Genomic DNA, 23,431 nt, shown 5'->3' with positions numbered 1-23,431 from the left:
ATTAATTTAAAAAAATCCTATTAGTGTCTTTCCACCCGTCTCCAGCTAATTTGTGGAAAAACACTACATAGGATAAAGTAGAGGAGGGTTTTTGGGCCTTGCAGCGCCGTTTACGTCTGTCTGCACGGTCTCTGTGTGACTGCAGCTCTATCTGTTGTCAGTTCAGCCCCCAAAAAAGAAATAAATAATAAAGTTCACCAAACACACCAGTTACACCACTTTACATTTCTGTAGGCCACATTAGCTCATATTAAAGTCTAGTCCACACTTTAGAAAATTAGTGTTTCTTATACCTGTTAGGAGGAGTTGCTCAGGAATAAGCACACAAATCCGTTAGTACTTTTCTGCTTATCTTTATCAGTCAACCAAGATGAAGAAGGCAGTGAGTAAGGCACGTGGGCGTGGGCGTGGGCGCGGAGCAGGGAGGGGACGTGGGGATTCTGTGCCTGCTGCGGGCACCGGTGACTCATCAGCACCTACTTTCACCAGGCAACAGTCGTTCATGCGCAGCTTTGTGTCAGAGCGCCGTACACCGCTGCTGCGTCAAGACCAAATTGAAGCTGTTGTCGGATGGATGGCAGCTAATGCATCAACTTCCATTAGTGCCACATCCTCTCAGACACAGAGCACTGGAGAGCAGCCATCTGTCTCTTCACCACCTGCCAAATTGCCCAGGCAGACAGAGAGCCCAGGACAGGAGCCGTCTCTACTTCTGTTCTCTGAATCTCTTGGCTTGGAAACAGGGGGCCAGCCAAGCAGCATTGGAGAAATGGAAGAAGAGGCAGGGTGCAGTGATGCCCAACAGCTTTTTCTGTCTTCCTCTGAAGAGGCGGGTGGGCCAGTGGCTCCGGTCACCACATCGCAGGCCGCATCAGCTGATGATGACACTCAGGTGCCACTTACTGGTGCGTGCTCTGCTGCTGAGACTACCCAGGAGGAGCAGTTGGGGGCAGAGGGTAGTGTAGATGATGAGGTCCTCGACCCATCTTGGCGTGAGGGACAGGAAGGTGGTGGGAGCAGCTCTGAGGAAGAGATTCCCCGTACCGCCCAAAGAGGGAGAGGGAGAGGGAAGACTGCGGATCCTGCAGCCTCCGCTTTGGCACCCGTTAGGAGCATGTCTCTTCCAAAAGCCAAAAAGGGCGCTCCCAAGACTTGCAGTGCCTGGTCCTTTTTTGACACAGTTGCAGATGACATTTGCTATGTCAGATGCAACGTGTGTCATCAAAAAGTCAAAAGAGGTCGAAATGTCAGCAACCTCAATACCTCCAACATGTGGAAACATGTGCGCAACAGGCACCCGGCGGAGTTAGAAAAACACACTGAAGAGGTAGGCCAACCAACAGCGGCAGCTACCACCTCTTCAGCTCGTGTTGCCTCTTCCTCTAGCTCACACGCAGCTGGTTCGGCTTCCTCCCAGGATCGCCGTGGAAGAACCTCTGGCCCTGTTGTCCAGAGACCCGCTGTAATTCCACCCGCAGCACCACTTTCCCAGTCATCCACACACTCCCAGCCCAGTCTACAGCCATCGGTAGTACAGGCATGGGAGAAAAGGCGGCCTTTCTCGTCAAACCACCCACGAGCACAGGCTCTGACTGCAGGCATTGCCAAACTGCTGTCACTGGAAATGCTGTCATTCAGGCTGGTGGAGACTGACAGCTTCCGTGACTTGATGTCATTGGCAGTCCCACAGTACAATGTGCCCAGCCGCTTTTACTTCAGCAGGCAAGCCGTCCCTGCCCTGCACAAGCATGTGGAGGGACACATAAAACACGCACTTCTGAACGCCGTCAGTAGCAAGGTCCACCTCACCACCGATGCGTGGACCAGTCAACATGGACAGGGGCGATACCTTTCCCTCACTGCCCATTGGGTTAATGTCGTTGAGCCAGGTACAGACCGTGCGAGTGGCGCAGGACGTGTCCTGCCCACTCCAAGGATTGCAGGAATCCATTCTGTACGCATTGACTCCTCCTCTTACACCAGTTCCTCAGAATCATCGCTGCAGGAGCCGTCACAGTCCACCTCCACATGGACCCGTGATGAACGTGTACCTGTTACGACCGACATGAGCACAGCCGTGGACAAACGTCAACAGGCCGTCTTGAAATTAATTTTTTTGGGGAATCGTAGCCACACAGCGCAGGAGCTCTGGAATGCCATCAAGCAGGAGAGCGATGTGTGGTTTGTGCCAGCGAATCTCCAGCCAGGCATGGTAGTGTGTGATAATGGCCGAAATCTGGTGGCAGCTCTGGGCCTCGGCAACCTCACTCACATCCCATGTCTGGCACATGTGCTCAATTTGGTCGTGCAGAGCTTTTTGAGGGACTATCCGGATCTTGATGCACTGCTGCACAAGGTCCGCCTAGAGTGTGCTCACTTGCAGCGTTCCAGCACGGCAAAAGCGCGCATTGCGGCTCTGCAGCGCCGACACCGCCTGCCGGAACATCGCATCATATGTGACCTACCTACCAGGTGGAATTCCACGTTACATATGTTGGAGCGGTTGTGTGAGCAGCAGCAAGCTGTAATGGAGTACCAGCTGCTTCAGGCGCAAAAAAGTCGCAGTCAGCGCCGTACAGACTTCACAACCACAGAGTGGGCCACTATGAATGACGTCTGCCAGGTTTTGCGTCCCTTTGATTATTCCACGCGGATGGCGAGTGCAGATGATGCACTAGTCAGCATGACTGTCCCCCTAATCTGCCTGCTTGAAAAATCACTGCAAGCGCTAAGGGATGATGTTGTGGAAGAGGTGGAGGATGAGGATTCACCATTTCCATCATCTTCTGGACAGTCAGCGCCACGTGGTTCCTCACAAACGCGTAGGCAGGGGACAGTTTGTGAGGAGGATGAGGAGGAGTCAATGGAGGAGGAAGACGTCCGTCCAGAGGAGGGAGTTACCGAATTGTCCAGTACTCAGTGTGTACAGCGAGGGTGGGGTGATGACGAGCAGGCAGAGATCACGCCTCCAGCAGGGGACAGCGTTTCTTGGGCAGTTGGCAGTCTGCAGCACATGGTGGATTACATGCTGCAGTGCCTGAGAAACGACCGCCGCATCGCCCACATTCTCAACATGTCTGATTATTGGGTGTTCACCCTCCTCGATCCTCGCTACCGGGACAACGTAGAAAGCCTCATCACACCGTTGAACCGGGAGCGAAAAATGCGGGAGTACCAAGACACACTGGTCAATTCCATCATCTTCTCCATTCCAACTGAGAGAAGTGCTGCTAGTGCATTCCAAAGCAGCTCAGTGCGTCCAGGCAGTGGAGGAGGCTCTGCACAAAGAGGGAGCAGAAGCAGTGCCTCTGCCCAAGGCAAGACCAGTATGGCCCAACTGTGGCACAGTTTTCTGTGCCCCCCACAAAAGTCTACACCATCACAGACGGCTCCAGTCAGCAGGAGGCAACGGTTCCGTCAGATGGTGACAGACTACATGTCTTGCCCTCTTGCTGTACTCCCAGACGGCTCTTCCCCTTTCAAGTTTTGGGTCTCAAAGCTGGATACATGGCCAGAGCTAAGCCAGTATGCATTGGAGGTGCTGTCTTGCCCTGCGGCCAGTGTATTATCGGAACGTGTCTTTAGTGCTGCAGGTGGTGTACTAACTGACCGTCGCATGCGACTATCCTCCGATAACGTTGACCGGCTTACTTTCCTGAAAATGAACAAGGCCTGGATCTCGCAGGAATTTGCCACTCCTCCTCCTGATTAAATAATTAGGTCACTGTATACGTTATCCAGGTCTCCTGTTGTGTTCATCTTTCTACCACCTGAACTTAAATTCCTGTGCTCCAACACCGCCAGTTGAGGCTCAGAAGTGCCGTCTGCACAGTCAAAACATACAACCCAGTGTTATTGGGTTTCAGTAACGTCAGCTGATCCCCAGCTGTGTAGCCGGCAATGTGTCATGCGACCGCCACGCTGACACAACAACGGAAATGTAAGGGAATCTGTCCCCCCCCCCAAGGCGTTTGTTACTGAAAGAGCCACCTTGTGCAGCAGTAATGCTGCACAAGGAAAAGGTAGCTATTTTTGTTTAGCTCCTTGCACACGCAGAACTTAACACTTATAAAATGTGTCCACTGATACCGTAAAACCGTCCCGGAGGTGGGACTTTCCTTCGTAATGTGACGCAGCACAGCCGTCATTCCTACCCCCCCGGCGCCGCGCACCGGCTCCTCAGCGTTGTTTTATTCCGTCCCGGAGCCTGCGCTGTTATGTTATCCCGTGGCCAGGCACACTTAGCGCTGCCCGTCTTCTGGCATCATTTGGTGTCAGGATGGCTGCGCCTGTGCGGCCGTGCTGGCAGAGAGCCCGCCTCACAGTGTCTTCTGATTTAATCCCACTGGGGGCCTGGGATCCATGGACATGCGCAGTGCATATCTGAACCTCCACCTCTCACTCATTTCCCTATGGCTTCTTCAGACTGTTCGGTGTCAGCTGGTCCCTAATAGCATGCCACGGCCGTGACACCGCACAGTCTTAAGAAGCCGTAGGGAGGGGAGTGAGAGGCGAGGATATGCACTGCGCATGTCCATGGATCCCAGGCCCCCAGTGGGATTAAATCAGAAGACACTGCGAGGCGGGCTCTCTGCCAGCGCGGCCGCACAGGCGCAGCCATCCTGACACCAAATGATGCCAGAAGACGGGCAGCGCTAAGTGTGTCTGGCCACGGGATAACATAACAGCGCAGGCTCCGGGACGGAATAAAACAACGCTGAGGAGCCGGTGCGCGGCGCCGGGGGGGTAGGAATGACGGCTGTGCTGCGTCACATTACGAAGGAAAGTCCCACCTCCGGGACGGTTTTACGGTTGCAGGGGACACATTTTATAAGTGTTTAGTTCAGTGTTTGCAAGGAGCATGATGAAAAGAGCCACCTTTTCCTTTTGCATCTTTTGTGCTGCACAAGCTGTCTCTTTCAGCTACAAACGCCTTGGGGGGGGTTAAAGGTTCCCTTTCGACTTTCTCAGGCTTCGGCCTACATTGTGTTCCTCTGCTTTTCCACCTGTCCCTGGGCTCCAACACCGCCAGTTGCCGTCCAGAAGTGCTGTACGCACAGTCAACAGTCCCTCCTCTGTTATTGGGGTTCAGTAACGTCAGCTGTTCCCCTGCTGTGTGTGTGGCAATCCCTCCTACCTCCTCCAACCTCCTCCTCCTCCACCTGCCCCTGGGCTTCAACACCGCCAGTTGCCGTCCAGAAGTGCTGTACGCACAGTCAACAGTCCCTCCTCTGTTATTGGGGTTCAGTAACGTCAGCTGTTCCCCTGCTGTGTGTGTGGCAATCCCTCCTACCTCCTCCAACCTCCTCCTCCTCCACCTGCCCCTGGGCTTCAACACCGCCAGTTGCCGTCCAGAAGTGCTGTACGCACAGTCAACAGTCCCTCCTCTGTTATTGGGGTTCAGTAACGTCAGCTGTTCCCCTGCTGTGTGTGTGGCAATCCCTCCTACCTCCTCCAACCTCCTCCTCCTCCACCTGTCCCTGGGCTCCAACACCACCAGTTGCCGTCCAGAAGTGCTGTACGCACAGTCAACAGTCCCTCCTCTGTTATTGGGGTTCAGTAACGTCAGCTGTTCCCCTGCTGTGTGTGTGGCAATCCCTCCTACCTCCTCCAACCTCCTCCTCCTCCACCTGTCCCTGGGCTCCAACACCGCCAGTTGCCGTCCAGAAGTGCTGTACACACAGTCAACAGTCCCTCCTCTGTTATTGGGGTTCAGTAACGTCAGCTGTTCCCCTGCTGTGTGTGTGGCAATCCCTCCTACCTCCTCCAACCTCCTCCTCCTCCACCTGCCCCTGGGCTTCAACACCGCCAGTTGCCGTCCAGAAGTGCTGTACGCACAGTCAACAGTCCCTCCTCTGTTATTGGGGTTCAGTAACGTCAGCTGTTCCCCTGCTGTGTGTGTGGCAATCCCTCCTACCTCCTCCAACCTCCTCCTCCTCCACCTGCCCCTGGGCTTCAACACCGCCAGTTGCCGTCCAGAAGTGCTGTACGCACAGTCAACAGTCCCTCCTCTGTTATTGGGGTTCAGTAACATCAGCTGTTCCCCTGCTGTGTGTGTGGCAATCCCTCCTACCTCCTCCAACCTCCTCCTCCTCCACCTGCCCCTGGGCTTCAACACCGCCAGTTGCCGTCCAGAAGTGCTGTACGCACAGTCAACAGTCCCTCCTCTGTTATTGGGGTTCAGTAACGTCAGCTGTTCCCCTGCTGTGTGTGTGGCAATCCCTCCTACCTCCTCCAACCTCCTCCTCCTCCACCTGTCCCTGGGCTCCAACACCGCCAGTTGCCGTCCAGAAGTGCTGTACGCACAGTCAACAGTCCCTCCTCTGTTATTGGGGTTCAGTAACGTCAGCTGTTCCCCTGCTGTGTGTGTGGCAATCCCTCCTACCTCCTCCAACCTCCTCCTCCTCCACCTGCCCCTGGGCTCCAACACCGCCAGTTGCCGTCCAGAAGTGCTGTACGCACAGTCAACAGTCCCTCCTCTGTTATTGGGGTTCAGTAACGTCAGCTGTTCCCCTGCTGTGTGTGTGGCAATCCCTCCTACCTCCTCCAACCTCCTCCTCCTCCACCTGCCCCTGGGCTTCAACACCGCCAGTTGCCGTCCAGAAGTGCTGTACGCACAGAGCCAAACACCTCGCCAATGTGTTAGTGGGGTTCAGCACCGCCAGCTGTTCCCCTGCTGTGTATACGGCAACGTGTACTGCGACCGCCACGCAGGCACAACAAGTTAAATTTAAGGGAACCTGTCCCCCCCCCCCCCAGGCGTTTGTTACTGAAGGAGCCACCTTGTGCAGCAGTAATGATGCAAAGGGAAAAAGTGCCTCTTTTCGTGGTGCTCCTTGCAGATGCTGAACCTAACACTTATGAAATGTGTCCCCTCACAGCGTTCAACCGTCCGGTAGGTGGAACTTTCCTTTGTCATGTGACGCAGCACAGCCGTCATTTTTACCCCCTTGTCGCCGTGCGCCGCCTCCTCAGCGTTGTTTGAATCTGTCCCGGAGCCTGCGCTGTTAGGTTACCCCTTGGCCATGCACACATTTTGCGCTGCCCATCTTCTGACATCATTTGCTGTCAGGCTGGCTGCGCCTGTGCGGGTGCGCTGTCCGAGATTCAGCCTCGCGGTGTCGTCTAATGTAATCCCACCGCGGGCCTGGGATCCGTGTCCATGCGCAGTGCATATCCTCGCCTCTCACTCCCCTCCCTACGGCTTCTAAAGACTGTTCGGTGTCAGCTGATCCCTAATAGCATGCCACGGCCGTGACACCGCACAGTCTTAAGAAGCCGTAGGGAGGGGAGTGAGAGGCGAGGATATGCACTGCGCATGGACACGGATCCCAGGCCCGCGGTGGGATTACATTAGACGACACCGCGAGGCTGAATCTCAGACAGCGCACCCGCACAGGCGCAGCCAGCCTGACAGCAAATGATGTCAGAAGACGGGCAGCGCAAAATGTGTGCATGGTCAAGGGGTAACCTAACAGCGCAGGCTCCGGGACAGATTCAAACAACGCTGAGGAGGCGGCGCACGGCGACAAGGGGGTAAAAATGACGGCTGTGCTGCGTCACATGACAAAGGAAAGTTCCACCTACCGGACGGTTGAACGCTGTGAGGGGACACATTTCATAAGTGTTAGGTTCAGCATCTGCAAGGACCATAATTAAAAGAGCTAAGTTTACCTTTTCCAGCATTAGTGCTGTACACGATGGCTCTTCCAGCTACAAACGCCTGGGGGGGGGGTTAAAGGTTTCCTTTCAACTTGCTCCAGTGCAGGCTTCGGCCTACACTCCGCTCCCCCTGCTCCTCCTGCTGACCCTGGGCTCTAACACCGCCAGTTGGGGCCCAGATGTGCTAGCTGCACAGAGAAAAACACCTCGCCAATGTGTCAGTGGGGTTCAGCACCGCCAGCTGTTCCCCTGCTGTGCAGCCGGCAACGTGTCCTGCAACAGCCACGCAGGCACAACAGACCCAAAGCTGCCGCCAGTGCAGGCTTCGGCCTACACTCTGCTCCCTCTCCTCCTCCTGCTGACCCCGGGCTCCAACACCGCCAGTTGGGGCCCGGTACTGCTAGCTGCACAGAGAAAAACACCTCGCCAATGTGTCAGTGGGGTTCAGCACCGCCAGCTGTTCCCCTGCTGTGCAGCCGGCATCGTGTCCTGCAAAAGCCACGCAGACACCAGAACTGAAATTGAAGGGAACCTGTCCCCCCTCCCCCAGGCGTTTGTACGTTTTTAAGGCCACCTTGTACAGCGGTAATGCTGCATGTGTGCAAGGTGGCTCATAAACGTATTCTCCTCGCACATGTGGAACGGAAAACACGTCTAAAATGTGTCCTCTGTGTGACCATTTAACCGTCCCGGTGGTGTGACTTTCCTTTGTAATGACACGCTGCAACCCCCTTGGTAGCGCTGCCCGTCTTCTGGCATCATTGTTTGGCTGCCTGCGCCTCTGCGGCCGCCCTGACCCACACAACGCCCCTCGGTGTCTTATTTCTTGGGACTGCGAGGGTGTGTTTGATGGGCATGAGCAGTGCATCAGTTCGCCTGTCCCTCATCTCCTTCCGCCTTCTTCAGACTGTGCGGCTTCATGGCCGTGGCATGCGATAAGGGATCAGCTGACGCCACATAGTCTGAAGCAGGTGTAAGAACCCAAGCGAGAGGCGAACATATGTACTGCGCCAGGCCATGAATCCCAGCCCCGCAGTGTTTTAACTATGTCAATACACTGCGGGGCTGTGATTCATGGGCATCGCGAACCGCACCAGCCAACATTAAATGAGGTCAGAAGATGGGCAGCGCTAACAGCGCTAGGCCAGGGGATAACACGACAGCGCAGACTCCTGTACAGCAAATAACAACGCTCAGGAGGCTGCACCCAGCACCAAGGTGGGATTCTTGACATCTGTGCTGCGTCTCATTACAAAGGGAACTCGCGCCTCCAACACAGTTTGACTGTATAAAGGGCTAAATGTTATACGTGTTCCATTCAGCGTGTGCAAGGAGCCAAATTAAAAGAGCAACCTTTGACTTGTGCACCACTACTGCTGCATAAGCTGTGGCTCTTCTACTTTGTAACCCCTGAGGGGGGGTTAAAGGTTACCTTTGAAATTGGTTCGATTAGGCTTCGGCCTACACTCTGCTCCCCCTGCAGAGCCCGGGCTCCAACACCGCCAGTTGGGGCCCGGTACTGCTAGCTGCACAGAGAAAAACACCTCGCCAATGTGTCAGTGGGGTTCAGCACCGCCAGCTGTTCCCCTGCTGTGCAGCCGGCAACGTGTCCTGCAACAGCCACGCAGGCACAACAGACCCAAAGCTGCCGCCAGTGCAGGCTTCGGCCTACACTCTGCTCCCTCTCCTCCTCCTGCTGACCCCGGGCTCCAACACCGCCAGTTGGGGCCCGGTACTGCTAGCTGCACAGAGAAAAACACCTCGCCAATGTGTCAGTGGGGTTCAGCACCGCCAGCTGTTCCCCTGCTGTGCAGCCGGCATCGTGTCCTGCAAAAGCCACGCAGACACTTGCTCTTGTACCTTCTGCTCCCCATCCTGGTTCCAGTACCGTCAGCTGGTTCCGGGCAGAGCCTTTGGCTTAGGTGCCTCCCTCTGGGTATCCGAGTTCCACCAACGTCAGGTGGTCCTTGGTAGTGCTTTCAGGCACGGGTACCTCCTGCTTAGTAACCGGGTTCCAGTAACGTCAGCTGGTCCTCGGTAGTTCCATTGGCTCTTGGACCTTCGGCTACCCATCCGGGTTCCAGCACCGTCAGCTGGTTCTCGGCACTGTCTTTTGCTCTTGTACCTTCTGCTCCCCATCCTGGTTCCAGTACCGTCAGCTGGTTCCGGGCAGAGCCTTTGGCTTAGGTGCCTCCCTCTGGGTATCCGAGTTCCACCAACGTCAGGTGGTCCTTGGTAGTGCTTTCAGGCACGGGTACCTCCTGCTTAGTAACCGGGTTCCAGTAACGTCAGCTGGTCCTCGGTAGTTCCATTGGCTCTTGGACCTTTGGGTAGCCATCCGAGTTCCAGTTCCATCAGCTGGTTCTCGGCATTTTCTCAGCCTTCTTGTACCTTCTGCTACATTTCCAAGTTCAAGAGACTAAACACGATGACCCGGAAGAACACCCCTAAGATGACGACGACACCAGAGACGACAACCACCGTGATGACGACGACCCTGGAGACGATGACCCTGAAGACCACCGTGATGACGACGACCCCGGAGACGACGACCCTGAAGACCACCCCGATGACGACGACCCGGGAGACGACGACCCTGGAGACGACGACCCTGGAGACGACGACGACCTGGAAGACCGAGAAGCAGAAGAACAAGAGGCTGCAGAACAAAGAGCAGAAGAACATTAAGCATAACACTAAATATCAGAGCAAAAAATATTATCTAAATTATAAGCAGAAGAAGACTAAGCAGTGTATGGGGGTGAGTCCGTTCCTCCTCGTGGTGCCCCTGGATAAAGCCTGATGCTGCAGGCCAAACTGAACGCGGACAAATGTAACTGTTTTGTGACAGGCAGAACGGAAGGTGTAATCTTCAAACTTTTATAGATAACAACTACAGGAATGCCTGTCACAAATAAGAATATGATGAAGAAGTAGAATATGATGAAGATAATAGTAAAATAAAAAGAATATGAACAATGTAACCCAAAAAATAATAGGTAGAAGATGAAGAAGAAGATGAATAAGGTGAAGAAGTTGATGTCAAAGAAGCTGATGATGAGGATAATGAAGAAGAAAGCGTGGGAGAAGAAAAAAAGAAGGTGAAGGGCGTTGAAGTAGTGAAACATCAATATGTGGCATAAAAAAAATAAAAAAATTAACATAGTCAAATTCTTTCTAACGCCGAACGTCATCCAAAAAAAAAAAAATCCTGCTATTCTATTACATTGGGCTAAACCTCTGTGCCTTTAATGTCTCCGCCACGTCCCCCAATACATCCTACATTATTCTTAGTTGTTTTCCTTCATGTAGAATGAACCTACAAGTGTATAAAGGGTTTATTTTAATTCCGATATTTTCGTCCCATTGACTTGCATTGGGATCGGGTATCGGTATCGGATTGGATCCGATATTTTGACGGTATCGGCCGATACTTTCCGATACCGATACTTTCCAATATCGGAAAGTATCGCTCAACACTAGTCATAAGTATTCAGACCCTTTGCTCAGACACTCATATTTAAGACACATGTTAGGGCTGGCGGAATGCACCGAGTAAATATAGAGATGTTATTTGGTGCGTTCGCAGCCCGGGGTCCACCGTGCAGGAAAAGAACCTGCTGCTGGCAAAACGGCGGCACTATATGGTGGTAGAAGCGATCTCTGTTGCTTCACAGAGTCGCTATAAAGAAAGGACTGTGTCCTGTCAAACTCCACAGGAATACACAGTAACTGCTGAGCAGATAGCAGCTTGTGGTCACGCAGACTAGGAGGCAAACATACAATCTCCTCTCCTCCGTGCGGCCATGCGAACCTTATATAGCTGCTGCAAGTACAAGACCTTCCTAGAAGGACCAATGAGAGGCTGCCACAGAGCCTGAGCACCTTCAGGACCTTCCTGGAGAACCAATGGGCTTTGCTGCAGTATCCAAGCATGTGACGCTCGATCTCCAATGAGAGATCTTACCCTGGGCATGCTCAGAAGGAGAAAAGCAGGACTTAGGCTGGTTTCACATTTGCATTTGTTGCCGCAGCATTTGTACCGCATATAAACGCATGCGTCGTGTTTTCCTATATTTAACATTAAAAACGCATGTGTTTTTTTTGGTTCGCGTTTTGCCGCGTTTGACGACGCATGCGTCGTCTCGTCGTTTGCAGCTTGGCGCGGAAATGCAACATGTAGTAATTTCTAGAGGCGTCTATTTGCAGCCAGGAAACGCATGCGGTCGATTGCGCAAGGATTGCGACCAAAAAATATGTAAACACATGCGTTTTTTAGCACATGCGTTTGGTTGCGTTTTTGAATGCAAGCGTTTCAATTGAGAAAAACATGTCTAGACACTGATAAGCCACCCCCCACCATCAAGGTGATAAAAGGGAGGGTGTGGAGAGTTGCAGGTCAGTTCTCAGCAGACAGACAAGCAGAGCAGACGGACCACAGTGGACAGCCAAGCAGAGCAGACGGCCCACAGCGGACAGCCAAGCAGAGCAGACGGACCACAGCACCTTGGAGCAAACAAGCCCCAGAACAATGTGAGTATATCCTAGCCAATGCCTTTATTTTCTATTTTCTGTCTCTACATGTCCTAATTTCTTGCATTTCTTTCTTTCTACATGCATCAGAATGTCTTCTTCGGATTCTTCTTCTGGTGAGGAGTTTCGGCCAGGACAGTCGGAAGTGGAGCATGTCAGTGAGGTGAGTACTTGCCTCGTCAGATTGGTAAGTATTCACTGTCACATCGACACATGTGACAATTTTAATTTTTTCTTTTAGAGCTCTTCTACTGCGGCAGAGACAGGGCAGGAGCAGCGGAGTCAAGGTCCGGTGGCAAGACGGCAGCGGGTACGTATACAAGGCTGACTTTCCTCAGTGTAATATTCTTGAATCTACCTTTCTTTCTATTCTTATTTCTTTACTTTTTTCTTGTGGAATCCTTTTGTATGTTGACTTTACTATTCATGCCATTTCTCAGCATCTTTTTTCTTTCTTTTCCTTCTGTTAATTGAGCAAACTGTAATGACTTTCTTTCATTTTTAGGTTTCACAACGGGAGGATGATCTGATCGAGAATGACCTCCTCATCCCCCTGGTCCAGGAGAGAGTCCCGTTGTGGGACACCCGGGATCCACTGCACTCAAACAACGTGACGATCCGGTGGTTATGGAATGAGGTGGCCCAAGCGATGTGGGATGGCTGGGACAACGCCCCGACACGGGTCCGAGCTGCATTTGGTAAGTATTGCACTGCAGTGTGAAGCAGCAGAGACGTTGGCTGTGCTCAGTCGACTGTGTGTGATGAAAGAAACTTTCTGGAGTTTCTCTCATCACACACAGTTGTGTGAGCACGGCCAAAAGTACTTTTTCTGACCAACCTGTTTTTTAAACAGTATCCAAAGTCAAAACACGTTGGCGTTCGATGAAGGACCGCTTCAACAAGGACCTGCATCAAGAGAGCCGTGTTCCCAGTGGTTCAGGAGCAAGGATCAGACACTACAAATACCATCGCGTTCTGTCATTTTTAAGACTGGTCCTTGCCCAGAGAACGTAAGTATTTATCATGTGCATTAGGTTGTATTGTATTGCCATAATCTGTATTTTTACATTCCACAGGATTTTGCGTCTGTTAAATTTTTGATAGTAATTTTCTTTTTCCTTTTTTCACAGCACATACAGCACTACTGTTGGCCCAGATTCTGGAGCGATTCTTCATCCGACAGCCACGGACCTGTCCCAGCCATCAAGCAGCGCAGCAGCAAGTGGTCCTTCCACACTAACTGGAGACCAGGGAGCTGGTCCATCAGGTCTTCCCCTTTCACAGTCCTCTTCCACTGCCCCCTTTTTTTTGGGCTCCTCCCGGCAGCAGCAGAGGGCTTCGGACAGGTCACTCATGCCCGAGTTTTTGCACTTGAGCTCGGTTTTACACGAAGCAATCAAGGCTTTGGGTGACCAAATGGATGTTTCACATAACCTCTTGAATGCACGTATCCAGGATGTCAGCAAAAGCCTTGATCAAGTGAAAGCCGACCTCCAGAGGCCAGCACATCATTTTTTTAACCAAATTGAGAGGGCATGTCGGAACACCTTACTCCTGATCTCCAGCTGAGTGTCATGCAGGCCTGCAATGCTGCTTATGTGCAGGCTATGCAGCAGAGTCGGTATTTCCAGCAGACAGTGGGGGCCTATCCACCTGTGCCTTCACTGTCACAATTGTCCTCAATGCCGACCTCTGCTGCATCCCACTGCACGGCCACCTCAATTCCTTCCACAGCCGGACACCACTACAGCACCACCACCATGCCGAGTGCAGTTGGACATCCCACCACCATGACATCCGCTGCTCCTGCTTGGACCTCCTCCACTGACACCACGATGCAGCAGGACCCTGGCATGGCCTTCCGTACCGCCACCTCCACGATGCAGCAGGACCCTGGCATGGCCTTCCGTACCGCCACCTCCACGATGCAGCAGGACCCTGGCATGGCCTTCCGTACCGCCACCTCCACGATGCAGCAGGACCCTGGCATGGCCTTCCGTACCGCCACCTCCACGATGCAGCAGGACCCTGGCATGGCCTTCCGTACCGCCACCTCCACGATGCAGCAGGACCCTGGCATGGCTTTCCGTACCGCCACCTCCACGATGCAGCAGGACCCTGGCATGGCCTTCCGTACCGCCACCTCCACGATGCAGCAGGACCCTGGCATGGCCTTCCGCTCTACAAGCGCTATGGACTCTGGCATGGCTGCACGCTCTACGAGTGCTATGGACTCTGGCATGGCTGCATGCTCTACGAGTGCTATGGACTCTGGCATGGCTGCACGCTCTATGAGCGCTATGGACTCTGGCATGGCTGCACGCTCTACGAGCACTATGGACTCTGGCATGGCTGCATGCTCTACGAGCACTATGGACTCTGGCATGGCTGCACGATCTACGAGCACTATGGACTCTGACACAGTGCAGCCAGACCCTGACAGGTCACCCGCCACCACGCCACGCCATATGAGCCCACCAAGACCTCCCACAACCAGGCAAACCAAAAAAAAACAACAGAAAAAAAAACAGAGGACTCTTAGCATTCCTCCCCCTTCACCTCCCAATGTGTCTGTAATGTCAGGTTTGTCTCACCCTTCCAGTGCATCTCAAGCCTCTCATGTGTCAAGCCCCATCCTCGAACTTCCAGACCGTTCTAGTTTCATTGCCCCTTCTCCTGCCACCTCTGCATCGTCCACGGTTAGCCAGGCCTCAGTTCTTCACCCCCCCGTTTACATCACTCTACCCCAAGCCGGCGCAGTGAAAAATAATTTTTTGAGTTGTTAACAAAATAAAAAGAGTTTGTTTTGCCACAATTATGTTTGGTTTATTGTGTCTTCCGCCGCCGGCAACACACACCGTGCGCCAAGAAACTTCGCCACACACTTTTTGGGTCACATCATATCTCCACTAGTTAAAAATAAAAAGACTGCAGCTTTGTGTGTCTTTAGTATACAGATATGAGGTGGCCCCAAAAAAAATTACATGTATCTCCATAATCTCTTTTTGTCTGTGCCTAGTGTGGCAGTCTGAAGAGAAAATGGTGGCAATACAGTGCAGACCTCTACTGAACAGGTCAGGTGTCAAAAAACTCATTAGTTATGACACCTGACCTGTTGAGTAGAGAACTGCCTTGTATAACCACCATTTTCTCTTCTTTATACATAATCTATTACACACAAATTGAGGGGACAATGGTGGTCACACACTGCATATCTATGCTCACCTGCACAGGTGTCAGAAATAGTGAATTCATGAGGCTGTAATATGTGCATCATGAATTCATTATTTCTGACACCTGACTTGATGAGTATAGATAGTGTGACAGTCGTTGTCTCTTCAGTTTGTGTCCAATGGATGCAGCAGAACAGAATCAGGATGCAATGACGTCAACAAACTTACCAATAAAGCAACATGGCTGCCATAACACTAGAAGTATGTGGCCAGTGTTTTATATCAGTATTTGTAAGCCAAAACAAGGAGTGGAACAATTAGAGGTAAATTATGATATTAGCATAATAACTAGCACCTATGCTTTGATCACCCACTCCTGGTTTTGGATTACAAAACCTGATATTAGCCCCTTCCCGACCTTTGACGCCACGTAGGCGTCATGAAAGTCGGTGCCAATCCGACCTGTGACGCCTATGTGGCGTCATGGAAAGATCCTGCAGATCGGGTGAAAGGGTTAACTCCATTTTCACCCGATCTGCAGAGACAGGGGGAGTGGTACTTCAGCCCAGGGGGGGTGGCTTCACCCCCCCCCTGGCTATGATCGCTCTGATTGGCTGTTGAAAGTGAAACAGCCAATCAGAGCGATTTGTAATATTTCACCTATGAAAATGGTGAAATATTACAATCCAGCCATGGCCGATGCTGCAATAGCATCTGCCATGGCTGGAGACCCCGATCTGCCCCCCCCACACTGCCACCGATCGCCCCCCCAGTCGTCCTTTCTGCCCCGATCTCCTGTCCGCTCCCCTCCTCCCTCCTGTCCGCTCCCCCGGTCCTCTTGTCCGCTCCCCCGGTCCTCCGATCCCCCCCCCCGTGTTCCGATCCCACCCCCCCATACTTACCTAGCTTCGATGTCCCTCCCGGTGTCCGGCCGTCTTCTCCACGGGCACCGCCATCTTGGAAAATGGCGGGCGCATGCGCAGTGCGCCCGCCGAATCTGCCAGCCGGCAGATTCATTACAAGTACATTTTGATCGCTGTGGTAGGTTCTATCGCAGCGATCAAAATAAAAAAATAATAAATAAACCCCCCCCTTTATCACCCCCATGGGTAGGGACAATAATAAAATAAAGAAAATATATTTTTTTCTTTTTCCACTAGGGTTAGGGTTAGAACTAGGGTTAGAACTAGGGGTAGGGTTAGGGTTAGGGGTAGGGTTAGGGGTAGGGTTAGGGTTAGGGGTAGGGTTATGGCATGTGCACACAGTGCGGATTTGGCTGCGGATCAGCAGCGGATTGGCCGCGGATCAGCAGCGGATTGGCAGCGGATCCGCAGCGGATTGGCCGCGGATCCGCAGCGGATTGGCCGCGGATCCGCAGCGGATTGGCCGCGGATCCGCAGCGGATTGGCCGCGGATCCGCAGCGGATTGGCCGCGGATCCGCAGCGGATGGGCCGCGGATCCGCAGCGGATGGGCCGCGGATCCGCAGCGGATGGGCCGCGGATCCGCAGCGGATTGGCCGCGGATCCGCAGCGTTTTACACCTGTTCCTCAATAGGAATCCGCAGGTGAAATCCGCACAAAAAAACACTGGAAATCTGCTGTAAATCCGCAGGTAAAATGCAGTGCCTTTTACCTGCAGATTTTTCAAAAATCGTGCGGAAAAATCTCACACGAATCCGCAACGTGGGCACATAGCCTTAGGGTTAGGGTTGGAATTAGAGTTAGGGTTGGAATTAGGGCTAGGGTTTGAAATAGGGTTAAGATTAGGCTTGTGGTTAGGGTTACAGATAGGGTTAGGGCCGGGTTTGGCGGGGTTACAGTTGTGGTTAGGGTTGGGATTAGGGTTACGGTTGGGATTAGGGTTAGGATTAGGGTTAGGGTTGGAATTAGGGTTACGGGTGTGTTGCGGTTAGGGTTGTGGTTAGGGGTGTGTTGGGGTTAGGGTTGTGATTAGGGTTATGGCTACAGTTGGGATTAGGATTAGGGGTGTGTTGGGGTTAGTGTTGAAGTTAGAATTGAGGGGTTTCCACTGTTTAGGCACATCAGGGGTCTCCAAACGCAACATGGCGCCACCATTGATTCCAGCCAATCTTGCGTTCAAAAAGTCAAATGGTGCTCCCTCCCTTCCAAGCCCCGACTTGCACCCAAACAGTGGTTTACCCCCACATTTGGGGTACCAGCGTACTCAGGACAAACTGGGCAACAAATGTTGGGGTCCAATTTCTCCTGTTACCCTTGCAAAAATAAAAAATTACTTGCTAAAACATAATTTTTGAGGAAAGAACAATTATTTTTTATTTTCACGGCTCTGCGTTATAAACTTCTGTGAAGCACTTGGGGGTTGAAAGTGCTCACCACACATCTAGATAAGTTCCTTCGGGGGTCTAGTTTCCAAAATGGGGTCACTTGTGGGGTGTTTCTACTGTTTAGGCACATCAGGGGCTCTGCAAATGCAATGTGACGCCCGCAGACCATTCCATCAAAGTCTGCATTTCAAATGTCACTACTTCCCTTCCGAGCCCTGACGTGTGCCCAAACAGTGGTTTACCCCCACATATGGGGTATCAGCGTACTCACAACAAACTGGGCAACAAATATTGGGGTCCAAATTCTCCTGTTACCCTTGTGAAAATAAAAAATTGCTTGCTAAAACATCTTTTTTGAGGAAAGAAAAATGATTTTTTATTTTCACGGCTCTGCGTTGTAAACTTCTGTGAAGCACTTGGGGGTTGAACGTGCTCACCACACATCTAGATAAGTTCCTTGGGGGGTCTAGTTTAGAAAATGGGGTCACTTGTGGGGGGTTTCTACTGTTTAGGCATATCAGGGGCTCTGCAAACGTAACATGATGCCCGCAGACCATTCCATCAAAGTCTGCATTCCAAAACGTCACTACTTCCCTTCCGAGCCCCGGCATGTGCCCAAACAGTGGTTTACCCCCACATATGGGGTATCAGCGTACTCAGGAGAAACTGGACAACAACTTTTGGGGTCCAATTTCTCCTGTTACTCTTGCAAAATAAAAAATTCTGGGCTAAAAAAATATTTTTGAGGAAAGGAAACACATTTATTATTTTCACGGCTCTGCGTTATAAACTTCTGTGAAGCACTTGGGGGTTCAAAGTGCTCACCACACATCTAGATAAGTTCCGTTGGGGGTCTAGTTTCCAAAATGGAGTCACTTGTGGGGAGTTCCTACTGTTTAGGCACATCAGGGGCTCTGCAAACGCAACCTGATGCCCGCAGAGCATTCCATCAAAGTCTGCATTTCAAAACGTCACTACTTCCCTTCCGAACCCCGACGTGTGCCAAAACAGTGGTTTACCCCCACATATGGGGTATCAGCGTACTCAGGAGAAACTGGACAACAACTTTTGGGGTCCAATTTCTCCTGTTACTCTTGCAAAAATAAAAACTTCTGGGCTTAAAAAATATTTTTGAGGAAAGGAAACACATTTTTTATTTTCACGGCTCTGCGTTATAAACTTCTGTGAAGCACTTGGGGGTTCAAAGTGCTCACTACACATCTGGATAAGTTCCCTTGGGGGTCTAGTTTCCAAAATGGAGTCACTTGTGGGGAGTTCCTACTGTTTAGGCACATCAGGGGCTCTGCAAACGCAACCTGATGCCCGCAGAGCATTCCATCAAAGTCTGCATTTCAAAACGTCACTACTTCCCTTCCGAACCCCGATGTGTGCCAAAACAGTGGTTTACCCCCACATATGGGGTATCAGCGTACTCAGGAGAAACTGGACAACAACTTTTGGGGTCCAATTTCTCCTGCTACTCTTGGGAAAATAAAAAATTGTGGGCTAAAAAATCATTTTTGAGAAAAGAAAAATTATTTTTTATTTTCATGGCTCTGCGTTATAAACTTCTGTGAAGCATTTGGGGGTTCAAAGTGCTCACCACACATCTAGATTAGTTCCTTGGGAGGTCTAGTTTCCAAAATGGGGTCACTTGTAGGGGAGCTCCAATGTTTAGGCACACAGGGGCTCTCCAAACGCGACATGGTGTCCGCTAACGATTGGAGCTAATTTTCCATTCAAAAAGTCAAATGGCACGCCTCCCCTTCCGAGCCTTGCCGTGCACCCAAACAGTGGTTTACCCCCACATATGAGGTATCGGCATACTCAGGAGAAATTGCCCAACAAATTTTAGGATCCATTTTATCCTGTTGCCCATGTGAAAATGAAAGAATTGAGGCTAAAAGAAATTTTGTGTGAAAAAAAAGTACTTTTTCATTTTTGCGGATCAATTTGTGAAGCACCTGGGGGTTTAAAGTGCTCACTATGCCTCTAGATGAGTTCCTTGGGGGGTCTAGTTTCCAAAATGGGGTCACTTGTGGAGGAGCTCCAATGTGGCGCTCCTTCCCTTCCGAGCCTTACCATGTGCCCAAACAGTGGTTTACCCCCACATATGAGGTATTGGTGTACTCAGGAGAAATTGCCCAACAAAATTTAGGATCCATTTTATCCTGTTGCCCATGTGAAAATGAAAAAATTGAGGCTAAAATAATTTTTTTGTGAAAAAAAAGTACTTTTTCATTTTTACGGATCAATTTGTGAAGCACCTGGGGGTTTAAAGTGCTCACTATGCTTCTAGATAAGTTCCTTGGGGGGTCTAGTTTACAAAATGGGGTCACTTGTGGGGGAGCTCCAATGTTTAGGCACACGGGGGCTCTCCAAACGCGACATGGTGTCCGCTAAAGATTGGAGCCAATTTTTCATTCAAAAAGTCAAATGGCGCTCCTTCCCTTCCGAGCCCTGCCGTGCGCCCAAACAGTGGTTTACCCCCACATATGAGGTATCAGAGTACTCAGGACAAATTGGACAACAACGTCCGTGGTCCAGTTTCTCCTTTTACCCTTGGGAAAATAAAAAAAATTGTTGCTAAAAGATCATTTTTGTGACTAAAAAGTTAAATGTTCATTTTTTACTTCCATGTTGCTTCTGCTGCTGTGAAACACCTGAAGGGTTAATAAACTTCTTGAATGTGGTTTTGAGCACCTTGAGGGGTGCAGTTTTTAGAATGGTGTCACTTTTGGGTATTTTCAGCCATATAGAACCCTCAAAATGACTTCAAATGTGAGGTGGTCCCTAAAAAAAATGGTTTTGTAAATTTTGTTGTAAAAATGAGAAATCACTGGTCAAATTTTAACCCTTATAACTTCCTAGCAAAAAAAAAAATTGTTTCCAAAATTGTGCTGATGTAAAGGAGACATGTGGGAAACGTGATTTATTAATTATTTTGTGTCACATAACTCTCTGGTTTAACAGAATAAAAATTCAAAATGTGAAAATTGCGAAATTTTCAAAATTTTCGTCAAATTTCCGTTTTTTTCACAAATAAACTCAGAAATTATCGACCTAAATTTACCAGTAACATGAAGCCCAATATGTCACGAAAAAACAAACTCAGAATCGCTAGGATCCGTTGAAGCGTTCCTGAGTTATTACCTCATAAAGGGACACTGGTCAGAATTGCAAAAAACGGCAAGGTCATTAAGGCCAAAATAGGCTGGGTCATGAAGGGGTTAAATACAGATCAAATACTGCCAGTTTTAGGACAGCCTTGGTTTGTAGGAGACACGGTCAACACAACCAAAACTAAAGTTTATTAATGAGAAACATTATTATCATTGTAGAAAATTACTGGTACAGATGTAATTACAACAGGACATTTACACAACATTGTCCTGCCATGACACACGTCCAATATCTGAATCAAAAAAGGCAGCAAATTGGTCCCGCATGTGACCAACGGCTGCAGTTGACCGCAGCGGGTGATGCTGGAAATCGGGCAGTGGGTGTGTAACTGGTTCATCCAGTTCAATGTTGGGTTGCTCCTTAACCCCTTTCTGACATCTGACGTACTATCCCGTCGAGGTGGGGTGGGCCCGTATGACCACCGACGGGATAGTACGTCATACGCGATCGGCCGCGCTCACGGGGGGAGCGCGGCCGATCGCGGCCAGGTGTCAGCTGCATATCGCAGCTGACATCCGGCACTATGTGCCAGGAGCGGTCACGGACCGCCCCCGGCACATTAACCCCCGGCACACCGCGATCAAAAATGATCGCGGTGTACCGGCGGTATAGGGAAGCATCGCGCAGGGAGGGGGCTCCCTGTGGGCTTCCCTGAGACCCCTGGAGCAACGCGATGTGATCGTGTTGCTCCGAGGGTCTCCTACCTCCCTCCTCGCCGCAGGTCCCGGATCCAAGATGGCCGCGGCATCCGGGTCCTGCAGGGAGGGAGGTGGCTTACCGAGTGTCTGCTCAGAGCAGACACTTGGTAAGCCTGCAGCCCTGCACAGCAGATCGCAGATCTGGCAGAGTGCTGTGCACACTGCCAGATCAATGATCTGTGATGTCTCCCCCTGGGACAAAGTAAAAAAGTTTAAAAAAAATTCCCCACATGTGTGTAAAAAAAAAAATAAAAAAATATCCTAAATAAAGAAAAAAAAATATATATTATTCCCATAAATACATTTCTTTAGCTAAATAAAATAAAACAAACAATAAAAGTACACATATTTAGTATCGCCGCGTCCGTAACGACCCAACCTATAAAACTGCCCCACTAGTTAACCCCTTCAGTAAACACCGTAAGAAAAAAAAAAAAAAAAAAACGACGCAAAAAACAACGCTTTATTATCATACCACCGGACAAAAAGTGGAATAACACGCGATCAAAAAGACTGATATAAATAATCATGGTACCGCTGAAAACGTCATCTTGTCCCGCAAAAAACAAGCTGCCATACAGCATCATCAGCAAAAAAATAAAAAAGTTATAGTCCTGAGAATAAAGCGATACCAAAATAATTATTTTTTCTATAAAATAGTTTTTATCGTATAAAAGCGCCAAAACATAAAAAAAATGATATAAATGAGATATCGCTGTAATCGTACTGACCCGACGAATAAAACTGCTTTATCAATTTTACCAAACGCGGAACGGTATAAACGCCTCCCCCAAAAGAAATTCATGAATAGCTGGTTTTTGATCACTCTGCCTAACAAAAATCGGAATAAAAAGCGATCAAAAAATGTCACATGTCCGAAAATGTTACCCATAAAAACGTCAACTCGTCCAGCAAAAAAGAAGATCTCACATGACTCTGTGGACTCAAATATGGAAAAATTACAGCTCTCAAAATGTGGTAACGCAAAAAATATTTTTTGCAATGAAAAGCGTCTTTCAGTGTGTGATGGCTGCCAATCATAAAAATGCGCTAAAAAACCCGCTATAAAACTAAATCAAACCCCCCTTCATCACCCCCTTAGTTAGGGAAAAATAAAAAAATTAAAAAATGTATTTATTTCCATTTTCCCATTAGGGTTAGGGTTAGGGTTAGGGCTAGAGTTAGGACTAGAGTTTGGGCTAGGGTTAGGGCTAGGGTTGGGGCTAGGGTTAGGGATAGGGCTAGGGTTGGGGCTAGGGTTAGGGCTAGGGTTAGGGTTAGGGCTAGGGTTAGGGATAGGGCTAGGGTTGGGGCTAGGGTTAGGGCTAGGGTTAGGGTAAGGGCTAGGGTTGGGGCTAGGGTTAGGGCTAGGGTTAGGGCTAGGGTTGGGGCTAGGGTTAGGGCTAGTGTTAGGGCTAGTGATAGGGCTAGGGTTATTGCTAGGGTTAGGGCTAGGGTTAGTGCTAGGGTTGGGGCTAGGGTTGGGGCTACAGTTAGGGTTGGGGCTAAAGATAGGGTTAGGGTTTGGATTACATTTACGGTTGGGAATAGGGTTGGGTGTGTCTGGGTTAGAGGAGTGGTTAGGGTTACTGTTGGGATTAGGGTAAGGGGTGTGTTTGGATTAGGGTTTCAGTTATAATTGGGGGGTTTCCACTGTTTAGGCACATCAGGGGCTCTCCAAACGGGACATGGCATCCGATCTGAATTCCAGCCAATTCTGCGTTGAAAAAGGAAAACCGTGCTCCTTCCCTTCAGAGCTCTCCCGTGTGCCCAAACAGGGGTTTACCCCAACATATGGGGTATCAGCGTACTCAGGACAAATTGGACATCATCTTTTGGGGTCCAATTTTTCCTGCTACCCTCGGGAAAATACAA

General features: G+C 50.5%; 1 protein-coding gene across 1 annotated transcript in view; it reads left to right on the top strand.

Moving 5' to 3' along the window:
* The window catches only part of LOC143768702 (acyl-coenzyme A thioesterase THEM4-like), a 118,939-nt gene that overhangs the window by 21,463 nt on the left and 74,045 nt on the right, over window positions 1-23,431 (top strand). The gene's annotated exons all lie outside the window — the stretch shown is intronic.

Source organism: Ranitomeya variabilis, chromosome 1 (assembly GCF_051348905.1).
Source record: "Ranitomeya variabilis isolate aRanVar5 chromosome 1, aRanVar5.hap1, whole genome shotgun sequence".
Lineage (NCBI taxonomy): Eukaryota > Metazoa > Chordata > Amphibia > Anura > Dendrobatidae > Ranitomeya > Ranitomeya variabilis.
This window is presented reverse-complemented; position numbering and strand designations above follow the sequence as displayed.